The following is a 7,057-nucleotide window of genomic DNA, read 5'->3' as shown; positions in this document are numbered from 1 at the left end:
AACTACTGGCAGAGTATTTTACTTATAACACTTATCATATTTCCCATGCTACAGGATAAATGATCTACAAGTGCAACTGCTATTTTTTCATGTCTTGAAATGGAAAAAGTTTGTGTCCACAAATAAACACCCATTGAACTCAGGACCTTCCTGCATTGCTGTCAACAGCACCACCGTGCAGGAATACTTCAGAACATTCCTGCCAAAAGGAGTCTGAAAATCATATCAGTCCCAAGAGACGCTTGGGGTTGGATGGTAATAATGGAGGCATTTTTCAGCTGTAGGGGTTATTGTTCACAAATGTTAACAAAAGAAATAGATTTTTGAAAAATTGTGATGTTTAAACACACCAATTATTCCTCAACTAGCAAATGAAAGGCTGTGCAGCTCATTAACACAGAGGAGCAACCACACACTGACTAAAGAGCGCATCTTCTTTTGAGGTGAGACTGCACATTCTCTAAAGCCGCGTTTCCATTGACCGTAAAATTGGAATCACGAAAATAAATTTGGTTAATGGAAACACACCGATTTAAAAATAACCTCAAGTTTTCAGATAAAAGGTATTGTGCTAGGATGAGGTGGTTTTTCAAATGAATTTCACAAAACTGTGATGGAAACCCTTTTTTCAGCTCACACAAGTCACATGATCAACAACTGGACGTTACTACTGCCAGAAACGACAAAGAAGACGACAGGAAGTGGTAGGAAGATGAAGGCATGGCAATTTTTAATGACTTATTGCATGAACAAATTTATTCAAGTGTGATTTTAATAGCATTGCTCATTTAATAGAAACACCACACTTGTGAAATTGTGTTTTTTCTATATTAGCGGAAAATTAACAAAGTTTTGCTCAAATTTGTAATGGAAACACCAACGCCAAAAATTCTCTCAAAACACAAAATTGTGCCGTATTTGATGCTTAGTTGTAAATGATAAAATATGCCACCAGGCCATAAAATAATCACAACACAATTTACTGTGGCTTTTAGCACACTGTATTTCGCTGACATACTTGAATTATATTTGTACTTTTCAGCTGCAGAGAAAGGTAAAAGAGGGAATTATGTTCTCTTCTGAGTCTTCAAAAACAAACTCCTCCATCTGTCTGCCTAAAATCCCCCATTTCTTATCAAATCCGTAGCTGTTTAGTTATAAACTAAATTAATCCACTTGCATTTTAGAGAACTTAGAAGTAGCAAAGAAAACCAGTATAGATTCTAAAAGGAGACTCACAATTCAAGTGTCAAATACACCACAATTCTGCATTTTAATTGTGTTTTATCAATCCTAGCCAGTCTGCCAACAGCAAAAGAAGACATACTCTGAGTTTAATTGCTGCCTTGTGCAGGAGATCTGGAAATTTTATTTCCTAAGTCATGACGATCCAGTCTGTGTTAACAGCGTAAAACATCCCATTTTTCATATTTTTTGTCTTCTGTCAACATTTGAATGCCTGATGCGGTGAAGCAAAGAAAGTGGCAGAAGTTGTCAAGATACAGAAAACAACAAGCAGTTCCCAACAGCACACTAAGCAGTGAAACCCCAGCTGTTTCATTGTCATCAAATTGCTCATTAAAAGAATTGTATTCCCAATTTGACTCAATTAAAACTTTTTTTTTTAAAGTAATTGAGCTAAAACTTCCACATGTTCCAACTGACTGTTCTTTTTCACTGCTGAAAGTCTCAGTTCTTTCTGTATCATTTGTTTACAGGCATCCTCCATAAAATGATTCTAAAAACACATCCGCAAAGAACATGGTGACAGAATATTCATATGTTCTTTCACAGAGAACCGTTTTTTATTTTTATTTTCTTTCTTAACGGAAATAAGGGAGCGGCTGACGTGCCGGTTCCTAACATCCGGAGACAAGCTTTTATCATGGCTGCCACTTTAGATATTTCCTGTTCGTTTTTCTCAGTCAGGAAGCTTTTAAAGTGAAGTAGACTATTTCAATTGACCTAATTTATCAGAGCTTCTCTCATGTTTAGGTGAAAGAAAACATTCTGCCTGCCGAGTCTGAAAGAGACGTTTCATGGGCCTCGAAAGCGACTCAAAAATACACATTTTAAAGGAATCTTGCGATTTGGCCTAATTACTCTGGTAACACTTTATTTGAAGGGGGTGAATAAGACTGACATGACACTGTCATAAACATGACATAACACCTGTCATAAACATGAATAAGCCTTCATAATAAGCCATAATTTATGACAACAGTCATAAATTATGGTAAATTTATTTTAATACAAAGTTGACATTATTCAGAATGTCTTTGTTATGACAACTTGACATTAACCGAGAAATCATTACTAATATAAATTTTTTATAAAAGTATTGCTGATTGCACTTTAAAAATTAGGTATCTTTATGTCATTAAAGGTAAAGTTTAAACAGTAATGATAGACTGGTTAAGATTTACTGTTACTGTTAAGATTTGAGTCCAACTGGTTACTCATGCAGACTGAACCAGGCTGCATAGGAAACCTTTTGAGTGGCTACATTTCATTGCTTAGTGGGTTTTAGTTCCTGTAGCAAAAACGCATTCAGTGTCACTTTGTTTCTTTGTCTTCCATCAACTAATGGATAATCAGAATGCATTAAACTCGCAGGCCTGCAGAGAACAATCTCTTAAAACCAAAGATCAGCATGAGGTCAGGAAGAACTGTGACGCCAACATTTACACTCTAGCAAAGTTTCCTCTGTTGCCTTTTTAAACAGTCATCAAAAACATGGAGGTCACCTTTCGATGTATCCTCTGAAGCGCGCATGCATGGAAAATTAGAAAATGAAGTTGCTATTTGAAGACTAAAACATTCCCAGCTTACGAGCGTCTTATGAATACAAAACTGTTGATCAGCCTGGTCAGGATTCCATTTAAACCGCAGAGTAAAACTGACAAAATGCTCAAAATAAACCGAACTGTCATATTTGATAAGATAAAAGTGACCTTAATCTGGTAACTGGGTCTCTCCCCTCACCCAGCAGTGATTAAAGCACACAGAGATGACCTACATAAGCGCCAATCAAGGTGGGGGGGGCTTTAGACAGAAAGAGTGACGGGAAAGGAGACGGCACCCACATCCATTACCACTGTGGGATTCATGAAGCAGTCTATTTCTCAATCAAACATGTAGATTTAAAGCATGTCGTCCACTCAGCCCCGTCTGCATTGGCAATAAGAGACACATTTAAGAGCGACGTGACGCACTGCTGTAAAAAAATGTAGGCTGATCAAGCTTCAAATTGCATTGGATTGTTTGTTGTAGAATAATTTTCCAAGATTTGTTAAAATGCTTCTCAAATGTGTTTTATTGTACAAATCTTTGGAGAGGGTTAAGTTAGAAAAAAGTTGTAGCCTCACACATGCTGCATTGATCATATTTTGATTTGCTCTCATATATTTTTTGCATTTTGTTTATTTTGTAAAAAAAATAAATAAATAAAGGGCACAAATAAATTTTTGCTATTCTGTTGTTACGGTTAGTCACATTAATATGTTATAAAAGTATTTTGTAGATGCCTAGAAACTTTGTCCAAGTTTGGAACAAAATAATTCTATGGCTAAAAACACAAAAACACCTAAAAGTTTGATGAAATTAAGCAAAAAGTATAGGCATCAGTATTATATTGCCGATACTGGTCTTGTATTTATTGAATCGGTACAAAAAAATATGTAGTATCGCACAACTGTACAATGCCAGATTACGAATTTTACTTTTTATTAAAAATAATCAGTTTTAGACAACTTTCCCTCCAGAACAACTTGTTTTGCAGAAGATAACACTAGCTCTGATCAGTCAGATTGAAGGTCATCAGTTATTTTCAATTAGCTTAAATCTAGCAGAATTTGAAACAGAGAATTTATTTTTTAACCCCAATAAAATATAATTGGAATTGAAGTACTTAAGTCAGTGAGAGGGCAAAAATCTGTAAACCCATGTGTTTCTTTTTTAATAAAACATTATAAATGACAGCTTTAAGTTTAGGAAATGAGACTTGCTCCATACTGGTTTACTTCTGGTGCTCGGGATCTTGATGCTCTCCCCAGGAATGGCCTCCGCCCCCTCCTTCCCCACCCTGGTAGCTTTCTCACATTATCTAACCCCACTCATGTGATATTAACTACTGACTAAACTGTCGTTTATGTGTGAGTGTGTGTACTTGCACGGTTAGTTTGCTTTTCTGTCGGACCCCCGCTGGCTGCCGGGATCGAATCCAAAATCGTTAGAAACTCATCAGCATCGCCGCTCAAAATCTGTCCTGCGTTAGATTCGAATCAAGTGTGGAGGCAGCTGATGATTGACCGAAGAAAGGTTTCATTCAGAGCTGGGGTGAAGCCTCAGTCGTTGTGATGAACCCCTGGTGGGAGCATAACCTCACCAGAGCAGCATAAAATGTGTGGCGGGCTAAAGTCTGTTAGCGAAGATGTAAAGATGCTTGAACTTTTCTGCATTTTCATCACATTAGAGCCGTGACCAGAACGATGCGTTCCCTGTTTATCATGATGCTCTTTGATCAGAAAAACCTCTCAGCCACCAACAGGGAGTCTATTTCCTGCTTTGGGTGACTTCTGACTACATTTTATTTAGCCGTTTGTATAAAGGGGGGCTTCTTACACATCTCTGAGACACTTTTCAGATTATTTTTATTTATTTCTGGTTAAAAACCATAATTTCCTTCCACTTCTCAATTATGTACTACTCTGTGTTGGTCACATAAAATCTAAATAAAATACCTGGATGGGCTCCAGAAGATTTTTACATGGGTGGCAAGACCATGCCACTAAAAATTTTANGGGGGGGGGCAGAGCTAAAATTTTTTTTAATGTAAGTAATTTATGTATTTATATGAAACATTATTTCATTTTATAAATGTATTTATTTATTGGGTTTTACTTTTAAGTCTCGATTGAAAAAGATGACAGTATGAGCTGAGCGTGATTTTCTCTCCCTCCACTTACCACTGAAGTTTCTCCATTATGTCTGAAAATATTCACACATCTCCACTGTTTCTCTGCAAATCAAACCCGTTTGAATTTCCAAAGTTCCTCATCCTCGGTATTTAATTGATTTGCCCTCAATTTAACATTGCTTTTACCATCAATAAAGATAATAGTTTTATCTGTCTATGTACATTTCTGTCCTTTTTTAGTCTCTGTAATACATAAGCACATCAGTATAAAAAGGTCTCTATTAAGTTTCAGCCATTGATTGATTACATAACTTTTTTTTCTTAACTGAGGATTGTGGAAATTTTCCACTGCAGTATTTCTCATACTACTAAAGGGGCAGTAATATGTATTTTCCAGGCACATAGTATCATTTTATAGCACAATGTTACCTTCAGTTGTTATAAAAGTGCTGCTAATATTAAATATAATTAAAAACATCACACTCCAAATGTTTCTGATGACAAAATAACACTTTAACATGACATAAAGCTAAAAAAATTTTAAAAAGTCAATTTTACATAATATCCCCTCTCACCAATTTTAAATTATGTTTGTCATTGACAGGACATTGTTCCAGATGGAAAAGTTGACATATTGATAAATTCAAAAAAGATGAGCTTCTTCCTTATTAGATTCAAGTTGACTCTGAGCAAATTTTGATTCCCACCTCCTGCTCTTTTCCCCTCTTAACCTTATCTCCGTCATTCAGCTAGAGTTTGGCTTTGAACACTAATCCATGCATCTCAGCAGCTCTGTCAGGCAGCTGCTTAACTATTCTGATTCTTCTTTCTGTTTTGACCCTTTTGACCTCCCTCAGCCATTAGCGCTCCCAAGGAAATATTGTGAGGCTTTCTCCTGATTCCTCCCTTCTTTCTATCACAATGAAAATTGAAGGGAGAGAGAGAAAAAAAATGTGCATAAAGTGTCCTGGGCACATGTTTCTGATTCGCCACCTCAGGCAAAGACAGAACAGCTAATCTGGAACAAATCCATCCACTTACAGACAGCTGACGTCCTGTGAAGAGCTCGGTGTGACTGAATGTGAAGCTCGTGGACAAAGTCTGGCACAGTGGGATGGACGCCTCTGTATTTGGTTTCTGGGTTTAAAGCTTGCTGAAAGCTGCAGAGAGTGGAGCAGCCTCCATTTCCAAAGGTTCTCAGCAGTGCATTTCCACCACCTAGTGGACAGTAGAAGAATCACAAGTTACCTGGTGGAGCCTTATCTTTATGGTCAGTGATAACGAATAAAAACCACTGGACATTTAGAAAGACTTAATTTCTGTAACATACAGCAATAAACAGTCTCTCTATCTTGATTTGTGTTATTATTAAAGTTAAATAACTAAAAAAATTTTATTAGGGCAAAGATATGTTGGACAGCTTTACATTTTCTTCGCCTAGTAAAAACCAGCCCTTGTTCTACGCTTAGCTTCATACAGAGGTGCTGGACTCGACTATTGTGGACTCTGTTGAAGTATTAAATTTCATCGCTAACATTTTCGCATTACACGTCCCATTTGACGTGTAATGCGAAAATTCAACGCTATGAAGCTTACCGGAGACTGCCTGCGCTGTAACAACCATCCTCCATGATGAACAGAGAAGTACCGAGCCGATGAAACAGCGCAGAAAATCGACGTCATCATTTCACGACTTCTTCCGTTCACCAATTTGCCTGGTTGAAATTTTACGGAAGAAAACGACGCAAATTTAAATTATGAATTATAAACTCGCAGTGTCCGAAATAGGGCGGGCATTTGACATTTATCGTGATAAGGAATTTAACACAATGCGATTTTGATTCATCATTCACACACGATAACATCTAGCTTATGTTTAAAAACTATTAAAACTTGCCGTACTGCATTTAATCATTTACTAATACACTTTTATTGAAAAAACTGTTGATAAGAACGATCAAAATAGTAATTCTGACAATATGGACTTCAAAGCCCCGAGTGGACTCACTGAAACATTCACTCCTGAAAAAAAAATTAACATTTGTACTGCCCACCCAGTCTCAACCATTCAGTGCTTCAAACAAACTCAATTTCCCCAGTTCTGCCAAGAGGAGTGGGCCTGAATCCCAGAAAGTTGTT

The sequence above is a fragment of the Poecilia reticulata genome, linkage group LG11 (genome assembly GCF_000633615.1).
Source record: "Poecilia reticulata strain Guanapo linkage group LG11, Guppy_female_1.0+MT, whole genome shotgun sequence".
Taxonomy (NCBI): Eukaryota; Metazoa; Chordata; class Actinopteri; order Cyprinodontiformes; family Poeciliidae; genus Poecilia; species Poecilia reticulata.
The sequence above is the reverse complement of the archived record's forward strand: the minus strand, read 5'-3'. Positions refer to the sequence as shown.